Source organism: Lepus europaeus, chromosome 16 (assembly GCF_033115175.1).
Source record: "Lepus europaeus isolate LE1 chromosome 16, mLepTim1.pri, whole genome shotgun sequence".
In the NCBI taxonomy this organism is placed as follows: Eukaryota; Metazoa; Chordata; class Mammalia; order Lagomorpha; family Leporidae; genus Lepus; species Lepus europaeus.
Window position 1 is genome coordinate 35,122,853 of NC_084842.1, and position 20,787 is coordinate 35,143,639.

Consider the following 20,787-nt stretch of genomic DNA (forward strand, 5'->3'; position numbering starts at 1 on the left):
TCCAGCCTGCTTGTGTCCCATCGTTTCTGAATGCCTTTGAACCTAAGTCCTTGGCTGGGATTCATGGAGTTCCCATCTGCTCATGATCTTCCCTTCATTAGCTCTTGCCTTACTAATCTTAGATATACAATCAAGGGATTAATTACTTGTAATAAATTCTTTATTATATACATACCTACTTCTCTGGTTAAAACCTGACTAAATTATAGAGAATCATTTGTCATTTGCATATTGTCAGTGAACTGAGATGATGCATCAACATTTCATGACATCACTGATTGCGTTTTGGTCTCTGAGGGCTCTAGAAGTATTACATACTATCAAAGAAGTGACTAAAGGAAATGTTTTAATTGAAAGCTTATTTATTTATTGAAAGGCAGAGTGATGGTTAGAGACAGAGACAGAGATAGAATGAGAGAGAGAAACTGAGAGAGACAGAGATCTCCCATCTGCCGGTTCACTCCCCAAATGCCCACAATAGCAAAGGGTGGATCATGAAGTCAGGAGCCAAGAACTCTCATGCAGGTAGCAATGACCCAAGCACTTGAGCCATTTTCTGCTGTCTCTCAGGGTGCACATTGTGAATGAATTTTGTTTTTCTTTATTTCAGTTTTTCCATAACGTGATTATTTTTCCTGGGCCTCACAAATTTATAAAACACTTTTTAATTTTTTTCTATGAAAATTTGAGAACTGATGAACAACATTGGGTAACACACATATGGTTTTGTAGTCCAGGCACACGATCTCAAATTTACAAATAAACTTCAGCTTTCTTGGTTAGTACAGGGATGCAGGTTTCTGGAAACTCCTGTAAGCTCAGTGACAGCAAGAGTGACAAGTCAGCATTTGTATATCCATCTCTTCATTGGCAGGAAGTTAATAATTGACCTTGTTTCACACACACTGAAATTTGCAATGAGATGACATTCTGTCAGAGGATTCTGTTGCTTCTTCCTAATGATAGCAAAACAAAACACCATTTGTCCAAATGATTTCTCTAGAACTGTCTCACAGTTTCACATCCGTTCCAGCAGTAGCCCCCACATGTCACCACCTCATTGCGCTCAGTATCCTTGACAGTGAGGATTCCATCTTACTGCCACTAATGAAGGGACTGCTGCAGCTTTGGGCACTGGGACCCTGTGGTTTGCTTTGTTGGCCAGAGATCTTGCTCTCAAGGGGGAGTCAGGCCATGGCTGGTTCCTATAATAAGCCTGAGCTGGCTTGCTTCTTTTCACCAACAAGAATCCAAGGAACACCTATTTCATCATCACATCCTCACAGAAGTGTTTAAGTAAGCTTTGAGGCTGACCGACAGCATCTAAATCACTGGGTTGTCGCTTTCTTCAGAGCCTTCCTTCCCTACCAACTGAGAAAAATAGACATTTTGAGAGGCTGCATTTTCTTTCTGGTTTCTTTAATAGAAACACTGAAAAAAAAAAAAACCCAGATGGCTGTAAATTAAACCAATTCAAATTATTTGCTATTAAATGTAGAAAGCCATATTCTAGAAATCTTATAAAAGACTAGATAAAATGATGTTGGGATAAATTTGGGCTGACAGTCTACTTTTTATATTCTCAGGTGCTAAGACTCATAACCACTTCCTGTCTTAAATGTAAAGTTTATGCCTTGAAGGACTATAATATTTCAACCTCTGCAGTGAAGAGACAGAGAAGGTAATTAGGTTCAAAACCCTGCATTTGTTCTCCTTTGGTTCACTCTTATAGACTGACTGAGAATTTGAGACATAAAACAAGAAACTGGATAACGAATGAACTGATGAGCAAAGCAAAACACTAAAAGTGAATGTAGACAACAAAGGAAGGAGCCCAACGCCAAGGCAGTGAAATGGTTTTAGATTTTGCTTCCTCCTGATGTTGTCTTTATTTGTAAAAACCTCCTTGCCCATCCAGCACAACAGTATGTAAATTATACAAATAGATTAAAATCTACTTGATAAAATGTAATGCACAGTCTCTGCAACATACAAGATGAGCTGTGATTCTTCCCTTGGGTAATCACTATGCTCTGAGTCTTCACAAGGGAAAAATGACTTTCAGGAAAACAAGCAGGTAGGGAGGAAGAAAAATGTTTTATATAAAAATTTTAAAATATTGCTTTATTATGAAGCCAAAATTGGGACTATTCTTTTTTTCAAGAATTTTTATTAAACATGTACCATTTTCAAGTCTTTCTAAGATATTCTACTTAATTTTGAGGATAATTAATTGTTTTCATATTTTAATAGCATTTAATATTTAATATTTTTATTAATATAAAGATAACAGATTTCATGTATTCCATGGATATAATTCTAAGATAACCATAATTTCCTCTGTCCTTCCCTCAGTCCCTGCCTTCTTTATTACTTCCTTTTTTCCTTCTTCCTTCCTTCCTTCCTCCTTTTAATTTTTGCCAAATCATAATTTCAATAAACTCCATAATATAGGCTTGATGCACCACTAACCATAATATTCAATATTTAAAATATAAACAAACGCTAAAAACAAAAATCATATCACAATATGTCCATTTTATTCCTATACATGCTTTTGTATTCTATATTAACTACTACATATAAGTGAAAACATATGATATTTGTCTTTTGGGGATTGGCTTATTCATCAAGCATAATGGTTTCCAGTCGCATTCATTTTGTTGTGAAAGATAGATATTCATTCTTTTTTATGGCTGAGTAGTATTCCACAGTGTATATATACCACATTTTCTTTACCTAGTCATCTCTCTCTTTTTTTTTTTTTTTGACAGGCAGAGTAGACAGTGAGAGAGAGAGACAGAGAGAAAGGTCTTCCTTTGCCATTGGTTCACGCTCCAATGGCCGCCGCTGCCAATGCACTGCAACTTGCACACCGTGCTGATCCGAAGCCAGGACGCAGGTGCTTCTCCTGGTCTCCCATGGGGTGCAGGGCCCAAGCACTTAGGCCATCCTCCACTGCACTCCCGGGCCACAACAGAGAGCTGGCCTGGAAGAGGGGCAACCGGGACAGAATCCGGCGCCCCGACCGGGACTAGAACCCGGTGTGCTGGCGCCGCAGGTGGAGGATTAGCCTATTGAGCTGCGGCGCCGGCCCCTAGTCATCTCTTGATGGATATATTGTTTGAGTCCATATCTTTGCTACTGTGAATTGAGCTGTAATAAACATGGAGATATAAATAACTTTTTTCTTATTCTGATTTCATACCATTTGGGTATATTCCTAGGAGTGGAATGGCTGGGTCATATGGTAGATTCATTTTCATATTGCTGAGGATACTCCATACTGCATTCCGTATGGTTGTACCAGTTTACATCCCCACAACAGCGTATTTGGGTGCCTTTCTCCCCATGTCCTCACTAGCTTTATTATTTTTGATTTTTGGATGATGATAATTCTTACTGGGGAAAGGTGAAACCTCATTGTAGTTTTGATTTGCATTTCCCTGATGGCTAGTGATTTTGAGCATTTTTTCTTGTGTTGGCCATTTGTATTTCACCTTTTGAAAAATATCTGTTCATGTTCTTTGCCCATTTTTTAACTGCATAGTTTGTTTTGTTGTTGTTGAGTTTCTTGAGCTCTTTATAGATACTGGATATTATCTTTTATCAGTTGCATAGTTTGCAAATTTTAATTTCTTGTAGAAGTCCATTTTTACTTAAAGATACAATTACTGAAACATCTATTTTCTTTTTAAAGCTTGAATTTTTTTTGAGATTTAGTTATTTATTTGAAAGGCAGAGTGGCACACACATACACCTACACAGAGAGAAAGAGGTTGGAGGTTGGGGGAGAGAGATCTTCCATCTGCCGGTTCACTCCCCAAATGGCTGCAATAACTCAGCTTTTCAGGTGGAAACCAGGAGCTACGAATACCATGAATACCATTTGGGTGTCCCACATGGGTGGCAAAAGCCTGAGTTCTCAGATCATTGTCTGCTGCATTCCCAGCCACATTAGCAGGAATCTGGATTGCAAGCAGAAGCAGCTACAATATGGGATGCCAAGTGGCAGCTTAAACCATCTGCTTCACAATTCTTGTCTTCAAAGCATGCCCATCTTTTAATGTCTATGTCATGATATTTCCTGATAACTTATTTTTATGAAGGTTTATTCTGACCCATCTCATTCTTTTATTCTTTAGCATTGAGTAACCACTAGATTGTTTTATTCCATTTTAAATCTCCCTGGTGCTCCTTATGTTAGTGTTGGACAATCATGAATACATAAAGAGGAGAAAGGATATAAGGATCATTAATTAATTTATTTACCTAATAAATATTTATTACATGCCAGGCACTTGCTATGCACTGAAGATGTAGCAGTGATTATAGCAAATTGTAGGATTATTATCTTTGAGTCTGAAATCCACTAAAGTCTAGACAAACATGAATCTGGTTAAAATTTGAATTTATACTCTTGTTTTAAAATAAATGATCCATAAGGAATATTATCTTTCATAAAATGAAAGTAAAATAATGGGAATACTTAAAATAAATTATAGTACTAAATGTGTGCTGTTTTCAACTGTCAGGGGTGATAAATATTTTTAAAAAGTTTATCAGAATTTAAAAAGCCTAGGAAATTAATATTGTAAATGACCATTTTGTAGATATTACTAGATAAATAACATGAAAACCAAAAGCACATTCACTCTAAACCATATATATATATATATATATATGTATATATATATATATATACTTTGTAACTTGGGAGTTGGAGAAAACATGTACTTTATACAAGCTATTATTAATGTTTGATTAGTTTATTAATTAGGGTACATTATTTAATCTCCAATATGATCAAATTTTTGTAATAAGAGCTGGCATTCTCATTAAATTAGAATTAGAATTTAGCATAAACAGAATCCATGAAATTTTTTTTTTTTACTGTGACAAACAAAATAAGTGAAAGCACATAGTGTACTCTTGCAAATTCAGAGGAGACACAGATAATAAGAACATTTACAATCACCTAGTAGCAAGACTGAAATTATCCCTGTTTCTATTAGACAGAAATGTAATGAGGAGCAATAGATAATGCCATGGTCAAACTCCCACAGCCACTGCAGAGAAAATGATATCTCTTGGTAAAATAATGAGAAGAAAAGAAGAGACTCTTCTCTCAAAGATAGATTTAAAAAAAAAAAAAAAACAACTCTTTTCTCCACATAATGAAAACAGACAAAGAAAGATTTATTTTGCTTCAGTTTTCTATGGCAACGACTCCCAAGCCATAAAAGTACAATTTTATTTTCTTATACTCAAATCCTTTAGGGTCTCTGGAAAAATTCCAGGGTATCTAAAATTTTTTTTCCATTCTGCTTGATTTCTCCTATCTTTCATGTGTGAATTTATGCCATGGTTAACACATTAAGCAAGCAAATGAAAAAGCTGAGAGGAAAAAACAAATACAAAATCATCTGAATGTAGTTAAATAGCCCATTATTTTGAAAACAAGTTAACAAATGGAGAATAAATTACATATTGTCTTTTTTATTTTTTAAAGATTTATTTATTTGAATGGTACAATGACAGGGAGAAGGATCTTCCATCCGCTGGTCCACTTACCAAACGTCCACAACAGCCAGGGCTGAGCCAGGCTGAAATCTAAAGTCTGAACTCTATCTCTGTCTCCCCATTAGTATCAGGGATCCAAGTTATTGGGCCATAATCCACTGCTTTCCCAAGAACTTTAATAGGAAACTGAATTGGAAGTCTGGCAACCAGGACTCCAACCAGTACTCCAGTGTAATCCTTTGGTCAAATTTTATAGTCTTTTTTAAATGAGAAATTATTATGTGTATTAGATCAATAATTGAACTTTTAAAATGTCAGGACATCTCAATAAATATCTTAAAACAATTATTTCCTAGGATCTAAGGATTTAAATTTGCTTAGTAAAGTAAAGAAGAAGAAATATCAAGGATGCCCATTGAGTTTACTAATTTAAATGTTTTCCACAGTTGTTATATTTTGAAATATTTTCAAGCTTTTCTCCTTCTTTGAACTGGAGAGAAAACAGATAGAAATTTGAAGCACACTGATGGCAATGACACTGACTTTTGCATTTCTGCTTCCTCATGGTCAACAGGATCAGCCAGGTCACAGCTGAGAAACTGTAAATATCTACTCTGGAGATATTCAGAGGGCGTCTTCAATTCATATGGAAACTGTATTATGGACTAAACTCTGTGTCTCCTCATAACTCTTTTGTTGCAGCTCTGAGCCCAAATGTGACTGTATTCAAAGATGGAACTCATAAGGTGGAAATAGGAGTAGAGCCCAAATCAGGTAGGGCTAGTGCTACTATGAGGAGAGTCACAGTGTTTCTCTTTTTTGCTCTCTACATCCACAGAGAAAAGGCCACGTAAGGGCACACTCATTGGGTAGCTTTCTGCAAGCTAAGAGCAGAGATTGCAGGAGACCCACCTGCTGACATCATGGTCTCAAACTTCCAGCCTCCACGGCTGTGAGAGACTGAATTTCGGCTGGATAAGCTCCACAGACTGAGGTATTTTGTTATTGCAGCCAGAGCAGATTGCTGATGATACTAATACCAGTGAAGATTTTGCTATGGATGATGCACTTTTATAATGTTATGACATTTTATTCTAGTTGTATCAAGTATTAGCCACATCTCAAGTTTATACTCTTAAATAAATAATTGCAGTGGTAAAATATTCTAGAAGATCAATTAAGAGGAATGGCTATAACATGCTAGATGTTGTCACCTAGGCTAATTGCTGGTAAAAATCACCCACTTTATATTACCTCTAAAGAAATCAGAAGATAGTAAGTTTGCTATTTATTTTCTTCTTTGAATTATTTTTTTTGTTTGATACTCAAGGAGATAGAGAAAGGGTGTGTGTGTGAGAGACAGCAAGCAAGAGAGAGAATCTTCAATATGCTGAATCACTCCACCCTGCACCATGTGGAAGTCCTGCAAGAAGCCCCTGGCTCCTAGCTTCAGGCTGGTCCACCCCTGGCAGTAGTAGCCATATGGGGAGTGAACCAACAGAAGTAAGACCTCTCTCTCTGTGTCTCTCCTCTCTCTCTAATTTTGCCTTTCAAGTAAATAAAATAAAAAATTAAAGCATAAATCTTTTATGTTTATAATATAATAAATGTACTTATTATAATATACATTATATACTTATTGTATATGCATATATATGTATATATAATAAATAAAATAAAAATTTGAATATAAATATTTAAATAAAACATTTATTTATTGGAAAGGCAGAGTGATAGAGAAAGGCGCGTGCGCGTGCACACACACACACACACACGGAGATCTTCCATCTGCTGGTTCATTTTGAAATTGCCTTTGATAGCCAGAATTGGGCCAGGTTAAAACCAGGAGCCAGGAACGTTATCCTGATTTCTTCTGGGGTTGGCAGGAACCCAAGCACTTGAGCCAACGTGTGCTGCCTACCAGGGGCATTAGCAAGGAAGCGCGATCAGAAGTGTAGGAGGTGGGCCTTAAACTGGTACGCTGACAAGGCATGTAAATGTCTCAAGCAGTGGCTTAGACAGATGCACTACACACTCACCCCTGAGATGATGACTTTGAGGTGAATAGCAGGGAATGGTCTGTGAAATGGATATTTTGAGAAATCTTGAGAAATTAAACAGATTGTAGAACTGGAGAAGCAGCAGCCCTGCAGGTTATACTCCTCTCCTCCACGTTCCAGCTTCACCCAATCTGGACTGATTCTGTGAAAGACTGGAAACTGGGACAGAGTTTAGCAGAAGCTAACTGAACAACAGAGATGGAAAACCCACAAGAACAAAGGGAAAACGACCAGTCCATGTGACCACCTGCTTAGACCACCCAGTTTCTGGCTAATTCAAAGATTCTTAACTGAAAAAGGTAAGTACCTTTTAAATAACCACTGCTAACTTATCCTTCATTTTGAGAAAAGCATAGATTATCAACTGAGTAAACTACATTCGTTGAAATGCAGTGATGTCATTCACAATAACAACATTTTTAATGTTGCATTTGCTATTATATTTTCATGAATCATTTACATAGATGATCATTCAAAATGCAATGTTGATGACTTATAATATCTACTTAATTAACAAATCCATGACCATTAATAGAGCATATTTTTTGAAATATCAAAAATAAAATACCCTGTAGAATCAAGTTAGAGAATAAGGTTTTCATCAAACAGTAATTAGTCTCATTTCCTTTTTTTGTGTGTGAGAACAGGTGTTTATTACAATTAAATTCTTTAAACCAAAATCCCTTATACCATAAACTGACCAGGACCTGGCAGTATACAAATTCTTCAGGATGGAGAAGCATGTTTGTTTTGGATGAATTTACAGATAACAAACTGATTCTAAAATGTATACATGAATTGGTTTGACATGATTAATAATATAAATTGCAAACATTGGCAGTAATTTCTATGAAGTCAATTCAAGGTTAATGACTGGAGAGCTGCATTAAAAAAAAAACAGTTGAGTTTTATAAAATAAATAAATACACCCTTTAGAAAGCAAGCTTGTACCTATGGACATTGGAAGATCGAAGGCCAAGAACCCACTCTAGATGACAATCACTGAGCAAAGGACATGACATTCACGAAACATTTGTTTCAAAAATAACATATTTTCAAGACCAGGACACATTTCACGAATAAACAGTACAGTATTAATCATGAGAGAGACACCACCAGAATGACCTCCAAAATGAGCTGCTCCCTGAGCTGTAACTTGGGGCGTCCACCTCAATCTTGGGGCTTTAGGAACATCTTTACTTTGATGGGTTTCATGTTTGCATGCACGTCTTCATATTTGGCATGGCCTCTCTTCTTGGCAAACTTTTTCCAACTGTTCTCACTGAAAGTCTCTTATCTTCTAACCGTTTCTTCCTCTGACACATCAAGCTCCACTGTTTCATCTTCAACTTCCTGTGCTTTGTTCTTAGCATTCATGTGACGCACTAATTTCTCAACCTCAGGATTAAATCCTCTGAATGCATTCTTCCATAGAGAAGGTCTTCACACAACAGGAAACTCTGCTCTTCTATTATGAAACTCTCTATTTCAGCTCTGGCAAATCTAGCTACCAGTGTTCTTCACTAATGATTTTCTTTTCTTCCTCTTTGAGTTGTTTCTTGGTTTCCAATGCCCATCCCCTTTGCAGGAACTTCATGTGCAGCAAAAGTTCTGACAACTTGGTCTTGTGCTCAGCCGCCATGCTGTCTCCAGCTGGGTGAAGCACGTGTGTGTTCTCATTTCCTTTTAAATTCACAAACTGTCTATGGAATCAAATTCAATAGAGGGATGTCAGTAGTATAAAAATGTATGATGACCAAATAAATCTCTAAAGGCGAGGTGCATAACTTTCTCTTATGTTTTCTGCCTGAAAGTTAATATCATGAATGTTCCATAAATGTTGAGTTAGAAAAATGACAAAGTGAAAGAAAACAGAGAAAGAAGAAAAATGAAGAGTCTGAATAAAGTGCCAAACTTTGAACTCTAGTCATTTTTTAAAAGATATTTGGAAGGCAGAGTTACAGAGAGGAAGAAGCAGTGAGAGAGAGAGGGAAAGAAGGTCTTCCATCTGCTGGTTCACTCACCAGATGGCTGCAATGGCAGAGCTGAAGACAGGAGCCAGGAGCCAGGAGCTTACCCCAGGTCTCCCATGTGAGTGCAGAGTTCCAAGCACTTGGGTCATCCTCTAATGCTTTTCCAGGCCATAGCAGAGAGCTGGATCAGAAGTGGAGCAGCTGGGACTTGAACCAGTGCCCATATGGCACATGCAGTGCCAGCTTTACTTGCTACTCCACAGCGTAGGCCCCTCACTCTAGTCATTTATATATATATATATATATATATATATATATATATATAGAGAGAGAGAGAGAGAGAGAGAGACAAGAACAATAATATTAAAAGAGTTTCACCTATCCATTGCCTCTACATTCATACACATACATTGTCAATATTTTTGTAGGCTTAATATAACAGATGGTGCTTTTACAATCTTAATCATGAAGCCATGTTTATCTAATATCACCATTTTTCCAGACTGCACAGATAATTTAACTTGTGCATGAAGTTTTTCAAAATAGTACCAACCATAAAGATTTCATTCCTATATGAATGGGAGTACCTCATAAACCTCAGAAAATGCATGCTTAAGGTTTTCCATCTACGATCTTGAATTATTATTCTATAGCTGTCAATTCTGTATCGCCAAATAAAAGTTATAGCCAAACTTTAATATATTTTTTCACTTTCAACCATCCTACCTGTTTGAGCCTAGCCAAGTGACTAGTAGCTTGTAAACAATTAAAAAGTATTTTCTTTAATTTTTTTCTCAGCTAATAATAATACAGTGATAATGATGGAAAAATGTTTGTTGTCTGATTCATTAATGATAATACATTAATTATAATTTACTAATAAAAGTTATTAGGTTAGGAATAATGTGATACAGTGGGAGAGGTGTTGAGTGATAGACTCTTCACTGCACCACACTCAACTTGTAATGAATAGTGATTGTATCTTTGAGCCTATCATTTAATTTCACTGGCATTTTTCCTTATCTTTAAAAAGAGAATGTGTTAGTTTCTTTTTTAGCAGTAACCATCTAAAATATGATTCTTTCTCTTTTTCTCTAGTAACTGTAAATTTGGTAACTGTCAATTTTTAGGCAGCATCTATTGCTCTTTCCACACCTTATAGATTTTCCCACAGGGTCAGACAGTTCTCACAATGAAATTCTGCAATATTGGCTATGGTTCACAAGGGAATCGAGCTCTAAAGTTAACGTTATCCTGGGGTTTCTTAGAAGAACGTTAAGGAGCTGCTGGTGTCCATAGCCATTCTGATACCACAGTCAGATACTTCTTTTCATCTCTAAGGCAGAGCTATCATAGAGCAAACAAAAAAATGACCATTTCCGCTGCAGTGAGGTGCTGGATTTTTTTTTAACCCTGTTTTTCTTCATAGTGGCAAGTTTTCCCCTCCTTACCAAGCTTGGTCTCCTTACACAATCAGGGACCAGGAGGTAACAATAGCTTCCTGTATATTCCATTTTCCTTATCTCTTCTTTTTCTCAATATTTATTTATTTGAAAGGCAGAGATACAGAGAAAAAAAGTGGGGATAGAGTAATAGATAGAGATGAGAGAGAGATAGGTAGAGATAGAGATAAAGAGATCTTCCATCTGCTGGTTCACTCCCCAAATAGCTGCAACAGCCAGAGCTGGGCTGATCCGAATTCAGGAGCCAAGGGCTTCTTCTGGGTCTCCCATGTGGGTGCAGGGGCCCAAGCACTTGGGCCATTCTCCATTGCATTCACAGGTACAATCGCAGGTAGCTGGATCAGAAGTGGAGCAGCTGGGACAGGGTTCGGCATCCGAATGAGATGCCACTGATACAAGCAGAGGCTTAACCTACTATACCACACCACCCACCCCTTTTGTATCTTCTGAAGACCCTCAATTCAATCTCAAATACTGAAATGAGAGAAATGATTAGGAGAATAGGGATGATGAATCATCCTGAAAAGAACTATTGAAATTTCCCTCTTCAGCTGGAGCTTATGCACCTGCAGTGGATGCAATCTTCACTCTGCCTGATGGGACACTGTGGGGGTGGCACAGGTGGTAGAGAGGCAGGTTCAGATAAGAGATGGCAGAAACTAGTACCTCCTGCCTCAAGCTTTCCCTTGTGCCAGTAGAAGTTTTGAGGAATATTAGTTAACAGCCATAAATAACCAGTTGGCAAAATGAGATGTTTTCTGCGAGATCTGTGCAAACATGAAGGCAGTTAAGGAGAGTAAGCTCGAGCAAAATTACACCTTAATGAAGATCAAGTGTGCCAGAGAAGTCTATAAGAACATACTACTCAACATGAAAATGCTAATTACTACATATGTGGAGCAGCTTTATCAAAAACAGGTAAGATGCTTGTTCACATCTGTGATAGTCTAGGTGACAATCTAAGTCTTCCTAAAGCATATAGGGGTTAGCCAATTGACTAATTTCTACTATTGTAGATACTTTTAAATACATAAATACATTCTTGGAATGAAGAAATGGTGGAATGGGGTGATGAGTAACCTAGAAAGAATTGCTAAATCATAATGTGACTAGGAAGCAAACATTGAATTTTCCAATAAATCAATGGATTAAATTAAAAATTTAGAGAACATTTTTGACATTCAAAGAAAAGGAGGTTCAGAATGAAGAAGTTTTAAGAATAAAGGAAGATTTAATTTGCTCTACTCATTTTTATAATGTTTTATTTCATATATACAGTTTTGAGCATAATGATACATACATAATGATACATACAAAATGATACCCTCCTCCCTCCCTCATTCCCACTCTACTCTTATTTTTATTCCTAATTTATTAATAAGTAATTTAGCTCATGAAAATTTTATGCAATGAGTACTTGGAACTTTTTCTATATTAAGTGAAATATTGATAAACATGATTATAAAATATGTGATGATCATCTACTTTCAATGTTCCTTATAATTTAAAGAGTAAATTACTTGGTAAAAAAAAGGGTGGGATTTAATACCCTAGGAGATATAATTGTATCCCACAGTATCTATATTACCATAATTTATTGGTAAATTGAACAGGCAACAGGGAAGATAGAAGGATTATGGATATCCAAAGTAATGGGTAGGTACTGTTTTAATAAAGAAATTGTTTAAAAAGCAAAGTAGTTACAAATTAATTTTATACACTGACTTGCACTCCATGCCATAAAGGTGCAGAAAATGAACATCTCGAGACACAGTTAAAGTTGTTTGTAACAGCAGAACAATTCCTTAGTTTGTTCTAGTCTTCTCAGCAATTACTCAAGTTATTTTCTTCCTGTCCAGAGGATGTATGTTGTAGTAACGATAATATGATGATGAACCCTCAGGGACATCTGAGGTTTAGCAGGCCTCTAAAAGACCTGAAGAGGGACAAGGGAGTAGGAATTCCGAAGATTTCCTGATATTCCCCTTTCCTTCTAAACACCACATCTGAAAAGAGATGTAATTATATAGTGTAGAGAAAAATATCTAGAACTACACAATCAAGATTATAAATCTAGAAAACACTAAAAAATCATTTAAAAAATTCATTTTTTTTATTTGAAAGGTAGAATTATAGTGACAGATGGAGAGACAGTCATCTTTTATCTGCTTCCCACAATGGCCAGGGCTGGGCCAGATGGAAGCCAGGAGCCAGAAGCTTCTTCCAGATCTCCTAGGTGGGTGCAGGGGTCCAAGCACCTGAGTCATCTGCTGTTGCTTTCTCAGGAGTATTAGCAGGGAGCTTCAGTGGAAGTGGAACAGCCAGGACTAGAACCAACATCCATATTGGATGGCAGTGCAGCAGGAGGCTGCTTTACCTGCCTCACCACAACATCGGCCCCTAAAAAAGAAATAATCTTTTGAAGAAGACAGACTTCCCCTCCTTTTCTTCCTCCTATTTTCCTCCCTCCCTCCCTCCCTTCCCTCATTCTGTCTCTCTTCTTTCTTTTCCCGTTGTTCATTTCATCCTTTTTTTCCTTGCTGCCTCCTTTCTTTTCTTTCCTTATTTTCTTTCTTCATCCATTTTTCATTTCTTTTAATCCTTCCTCCATTCCTTTTCCCTCTAATATTTATTTTTACAATTTTCCTTCCTTTCCTTCTCCTTCTTTTTGGTGCTAACTTATTTTTATGACTATTTATTCTCAGAATTTCTATGAGGAAGAGAATTACTCTGAATCGTGTGCTTTTATCTTGCTCTTCATAGGCTCCAAACAACAAATTAAATTGAAAGCAAGAAACTATAATATCTTGTAAATGCCATAAGTATTTACCTCAGTGTCTTAAGCAATCGCTTATTTGCTTTGTACTTTTTAAAACTACAGTAAAACATACCTTAATATTATATGTATTTGTGCCACAAGATTAACCTTTTGTTCTAACTAAAGATAAAGTTTCTTCTGCTTTTCTTAACAAGTATAATTCTGTATAATTCATGATGCCTGCCATTTCTAAATGTAATATAAATAAAGTGTATTTATTTCAATGAGATGTATTTTCCCTTGTGTAATAGGCATAATTATAATATTATCTAGTTTTTCAATTTAAAACCTTGGTGCCATTATTCAGAAGTCCCCCACTGTTCAATCTCACATCAGTATTCCTCTTTAGCAGTAGGAGACAATCTGGCTGTTGTTTGTGTGAAGTTATAAAATAAGTGCACATCAATTTTATAAAAATCCGAATCATTTTCCATTTAGTACATTCAATTCTAATAGTTTTAATTTAGACCCTAAACAAATAATGAGCATGAATTTCAGATCAGAACTGAATCAAATATTTCAAAAGGTACAAAAACCAAATAATTTGGCACTTGGAAAAAATACATTTATACTTGGGTTGATGATATGAACTGCCATACATATCACCATTGAGGGGCTGACAAAAACTATAATAGAACTGTCATATATTCAGAGAAATTTTCACATAAATCTCAGGTCAATATCAACTTGATTTATAATGTTCTGTACTTCAGATATATACAGACATCGAGAAAAACTGACTTTAATAGTGTCTTGTTTGTGGTATCATTTCCCATGGCAATTCATATTATTAACAAAAATAGCTGGCTTTGAGTGATTCTGATAAAATCCCTAGTGATCATTAATGTTTTCATGTACATTATGCAAAATTAAGATTTCTATGGCTTTTCTTTATAATTCTTTCCAATTTCTTACATCAATAAATCTGCTATAATGGGCATTTATCCTCAGTCAGGCGGTGCTCTTCTTTACACAATAAGATTTGGCCGGCGTGCTGTGGCCGGCGCGCCCCGACCGGGACTAGAACCCAGTGTGCTGGCACTGCTAGGTGGAGGATTAGCCTGTTGAGCCACGGCGCTGGCCTACAGATAATCTTTTACACCCCTATGGCTTCAGTTACTCTCTACGTGTTTATACATCTATGCATCTCCTCTCTGAGAACTTCTTAATAACTCCATTTTTAAATTTTATTTTTATTTATTTTTTTTGACAGGAAGAGTGAACAGTGAGAGAGAGAGAGACAGAGAGAAAGGTCTTCCTTTTGCCGTTGGTTCACCCTCCAATGGCCGCTGCGGCGGGCGCATCGCGCTGATCCGAAGCCAGGAGCCAGGTGCTTCTCCTGGTCTCCCATGGGGTGCAGGGCCCAAGCACTTGGGCCATCCTCCACTGCATTCCCTGGCCACAGCAGAGAGCTGGCCTGGATGAAGGGCAACAGGGACAGAATCCGGCGCCCTGACCGGGACTAGAACCCGGTGTGCCGGCGCCGTAGGCGGAGGATTAGCCTATTGAGCCGCGGCACAAGCCAATAACTCCATGTTATAAAGATTTATTTTATTTATTTGAAAGACAGAGTTACAGAGAGAGGTAGAGACAGAAGGAGAGGTCTTCCATCCTCTTGTTCACTCTCCAGATGGCTGCAATAGCCGGAGCTGTGCCAATCCGAAGCCAGGAGCCAGGAACCAGGAGCCAGCTTCTTCCAGGTCTCCCACATGAGTGCAGGGGTCCAAGGACTTGAGCCATCTTCTACTGCTTTCCCAGGCCATTGCAGAGAGCTGGATTGGAAGTGGAGCAGCAGGGACTAGAGCCAGCGCCCATATGGGATGCCAGCGCTTCAGGCCAAGGCTTTAACCCACTGTGCCACAGCGCTGGCCCCAATAACTCCATTTAAATGTCTCATTCAATATCATGGTGTTACTAACAACACTTTAGATACTCACTCTGCTCCCAGTATGCCCCAGTATGCAGGTTCACCTGCAGCACTTTCGTGACTGTGATGGGCTCCATTCCATACCCTAAGACAAGCACAAAATTGGGTTTGTTAAGTTGACCCTGATATTTCCTTACCTTTAACTCTCTTTCCCTACCATATTCATCTCATTATGGATAGTTAAATAAGTCAGTCCCCAAGAGACAAATATGTTTTTCTGGTTTTTGATAACTAATATATAGAGTACAAAATATGTAATATACATAAGTGAAATTGGCTCTGAGGAACAGAGATCTTTCTAATTACTACTTGTTAAATTATTTAGTGGAGGATTAAGCTTGAAATTATAAAATAAATTGAAAGTATGTCACTGCAAAAATTAGAAGGAAAAGAAAGCTGGAAGGAAAAAGGAGAGTGGGAAGTATCATTGTGTTTTTAATATTGTGTATATGAAATATATGAAATCTGTTCCATTTATATAAATAAATATAAAATAGTTAAAAACAAATAGGATGTCACATGCCTAAATTTTTTGAAAAAAAAAATAAGGCATCTGAAATAATTTCACAACCTTAAGAATAGGAATGTTACTGCTAAAAACATTGTTTAGAAGAAATTTCCTGACAACCCACCCTGTTAAGGATGAAGCTAAACTCTTATCATTTGAAAAATTCAAGATCATAGAATATCCTCTATGATTCTAAGTTAATGCAAATATGACACACAAGTAAAAAGGCAATTATAATACAGTATGAGAAGTACTACAATACAGGAGAGTCATCCAACTGTTCTGAACAATGTCAAGGGCTGGGGTCAAATTTTAGAGAATGAAGGTATCGGTTTATGCCGAAAAAGGGAAAAATAAGTACAATTAAGAATATAATAAGTTTTCATAAAGTTAAATGTGTTAAACTTAAATGATTTATTCTGAGTTTATATCACTTTCACTATTTTGGAATTAAAATATTTGGTGGCATTAATGTTGAATCTTTTTTTTAAAAAAATACTTTCAAAATTAAAATAGACATAATTTGCAAATTAAATTATGTGTTTTCAAAAACTTTTCTGAAAAGTCTCTGTTTATGAAATTTTCATATCTGGAAAAACATAGGACAACTCAAGTTATTCAATATTATTGCATATAGATATTACAAAAAAGTCTTCCCACATATTTTCATCAAAAAGGATGTGTTAAAGTGACATGAATGCATAACCAAGATATAATTAGCTGCATGATCGGAATATTTAATGTATCAGATCAAAATACACAGAAATATCTGTTTCTATCAGTGTTAACATTTTACAAAGGTCACCTGGGCTAAATATTTCCTGCTATTGAGTCAGCAAACCAAGCCCCACGGAAAGAACTTATCACCACGAAATTCTCAAACCCGTATGCTTCTGTGGCTGACTAAACTTACCCTTTCTTCTAATCGATTCATTTGTTCTTTAGAAATGTTAATGCCGTACAAATTAAATCTCCCTGGCTCAAGAATCAATAAATCTCTTTAAAGCTAATTTTGCCTGACTGTCCTCCGACGTTGTACTTATCCTTTTTTTCACTATATGGCTTTTTCTTTTTTTCTTTGAAAGGAAACTCTAGTCCTAATTCCCAATTCCAATCCATTGACTACAACTGAAGAGCCGGGAGTGCAGGTGGTTAAGGCCTACCTCTCAGTTGAAATCATTCTGATAGCCCATGTGCTCCTTCACAGTGGCTTCCTAGTCAACTCTACCGTCTCTGCATCTCTGGATGACATTTTACTATCTGTGGATAATTCAACAGCTCTAAAGTCCACCCTCAAATACATTTGTTTATATACTATTAAATATATATTGATCACTAGTTACAAACCAAAATTGTTTGGGGTAGCAAGTGAAAACAAACAAAAATATGAGCATGTGCCCTCACAGAGTTTACATTTTATAGTGATAAAATAGCATTAAAAATAAGAATGCAAATAATTCATAAATTAGATGGTCATATGTATTTGAAAAGAAAAAGAATAGTGAGTTGGTTCTGGAGGAATGCTGTGGAATGGTGCTATCTTATGTGAAGGGGTAAGTTTCACAGATAAGATGATATTTCAGAATAGATTGGTAAGAAGTAGAAAGGTAAGTCATGGTAGTGCATCTCCTCAGATTTGCTTCTGATCATTTTCTTCTCAGTGCCCTGATGACCTTCTAAAAAGCTTGTTTGCTATCAAACCTATCCTTTTAAAATTTCATTTATTTATTTTAATGTCTAATGTTTATTTATCCTCATCTACTTTGAAAGCCACAGCAACAGAGTGACAGAGAGAAACAGAGAGATCTTCCATCTGCTGGTTCAATATTCGATGCCCACAATAACCATAGCTGGGCTCAGGTGAAGCAGGAGCCCAGAACTCAATTCTAGCTTCCCACTTGAGTGGCAAGGGCCCAGCCACAGGAGTCATTTTCTGCTACCTCCCAGGTTGCTTTACCAGGAAGGTGGATCAGAAGTGGAAGTGCTGGCAATGGAATCAAGCTCTCATTTGCATTTCAGGCATCCCAAATAGCAGATTAATGTGTTGAATCAAAACATCTTCTACTGTTTTCATTTCAGAGGTAGAGAGATAGAGATGGAATGAAAGAGAGAGATCGTCTACCCAATGGTTCACTCCTCAAATGCCCATTATAACCATGTCTGGGCCAGGCTAAATCTGGGAGCATGAAACTCCAGCAGAGTCTTCCATGTGGTTGGCAGAAACACAAGTTATTTGAACTATCACCTGCTGCCTCCCAAAGTTTACAATAACAGGAAGCTGGATCAGACATGGAGTTGCAAGGACTTGAGCCAGACAATCCTATGTGGGATGCAGAGTTCTGAAGCAGTCTGTACCAAAAACTCTCTCAAACAATATTCCTATAAATAACAAAAGGAATATTTTGATCTTTGTTGAGGAGATTCCTTGAGTGCCCTCATTCCCTTCGTAGGTGAGTCTGAGTCTTACTGATTCTTCATACAGCGCTATCTGAGGAAATAGAGTTGTATTTTTCTACTGATTTGTAATTCTTCTGACTTTGCTATTGAACTACTTCAGACAAATGACTGATCTCACAACATGCGAACTATAATAATATGTTCATAATTATAGGATTTATGATTTTACCAGATGCCATATAGCCTAGGGTCAGTTCAACTAATATAACAGTGGAGAAGCCTGTTAGAAGGATATCTAACATGCTACCTTAGGCTAAGAAGGCTATCCTTCAAAAGGAAATTTTTGTTTTGAACCAGTGAAACCAATGACCCATCTATGGTGTTATTTTTAAGAACTGTTATGTATGGATCCAGTAACCAAAGCCTGTAAGTAGGATTTGCCCCTCTCAGATCATTATTAAGGATCAATTATGAAATTGTGATTGACGATTGGGCAACTTTAAGTATTGACAGGTTTGAAGTAATTTTTCCTGGGGATAATACATAATAGTCGGGAGACATGATATCAATTTCTCTAAAAAGGAAGCAGCTTCTACCATGTATACACATGCAATAAGCCAGTGTATTAACAGCAGAAAAGAGAATTGCTGTACTTGGAGTAATTGATCTCGGTGTATCCAAATGTTACTGAGTCTGAGGTCTATAAGATAAAGTGGAGAATTCTTCACAAAAGTAAACCAAAAGTACTATAAAAAATTAGTTATAGGGTTTTATTAGTGGCACTTAGAAGTTAAATGTATCGGATCTCAAGATTAATTAGCTTCTCAGTAAATGCACCTCTGGGAGCTGGCATTGCTATTACATAATTGGACATAGAGGAGTGTATCTGAAGTCTAAGGATTTTCTAAGACATGTTTTAAGGAGGGATTCATGTTCCACAATTATAGTGATGGATATTTACAGAAACCACATGGTTTCAAGGACAAATCCAATAAGAGTTTGACTTCATGTGTTTGGGAATATTCTCCAGGCATTAAAACTAGACCATTGAAATTTCTGGTTGAATATGAAGGGACTCTGGAATTAGGACAAGAAGGTTCACAAGGATTAATTATGGTCCCAAGAGTTATTGTGATACTGTGGTTTGTAGTTTAATTTTTTAGGTAACTGGCTTCATTATTGACTTGTAAAATAATTGAAGGTATTTTTAAAAATTGCATGTAAGAGAATCTATGATTACTATGGTGGGCTATATCAGATTTACTGCTGTTCAATGCTAATGATGAATTTTTAAAAAATTTTTAAATTTTTTTTTATTTTTTGACAGGCAGAGTTAGTGAAAGAGAGAGACAGAGAGAGAGAGAGAGAGTTATAGACAGTGAGAGAGAGACCCTTCCATTGGTTCACTCCCCTAATGGTCATCACGGCCGGCGCGCTGCACCGATCCAAAGCCAGGAGCCGGGTGCTTCCTCCTGGTCTCCCATGCGGAGTGCAGGGACCAAGCACTTGGGCCATCCTTCCACTGCATTCCTGGGCCACAGCTGAGAGCTGGACTGGAAGAGGAGCAACCGGGACTAGTACCCGGTGCCCCAACTGGGACTAGAACCCGGGGTGCCAGCATCACAGGTGGAGGACTAGCCAAGTGAGCCACAGCGCCAGCCACTAATGATGAATTTAAGAAGTATAAGGGAGTTGAATAGATTTAGGTCAATTTTAAGTAATAAGAGACTGGAAGGATCTAGCAACTAAGTTCTTCTTCTTTTTCTGATGATTGTTCTAAGATCCAGTGTTTTTACAGGGCTTCTCAGATTTCACAGAAGAGAAACAAGTTGTATTTTCCTGTTAATTTGTCACTAGCTCTGACACACACACACACACAGCATGGTATATGGCTCCCCTCCTTCCACAAAGCCACACATAGAGTTTAGGGTGTTTATACTTTACAAAACAAAGAAGTAAAAGAAATTGAGATAGGGTAGGAAGTGAAGTACCAGGAAAATGTCCTAGAAGCTAGATGAAGCTCAGCTTAACTGAGCACAGCTGTATTGATAATTTATTGGACAACTTGAAAATTATTCATTACAGAAGAACAATTGACATAAGTAATGTAAAGAGGAT

At 37.0% G+C, this 20,787-nt stretch overlaps 1 pseudogene; it reads right to left on the reverse strand.

Annotated features, from left to right (window-relative positions):
- Window positions 1-8,753: 8,753 nt before the first annotated feature.
- On the reverse strand, window positions 8,754-9,225 carry LOC133775414 (M-phase phosphoprotein 6-like; annotated as a pseudogene).
- Window positions 9,226-20,787: the final 11,562 nt, after the last annotated feature.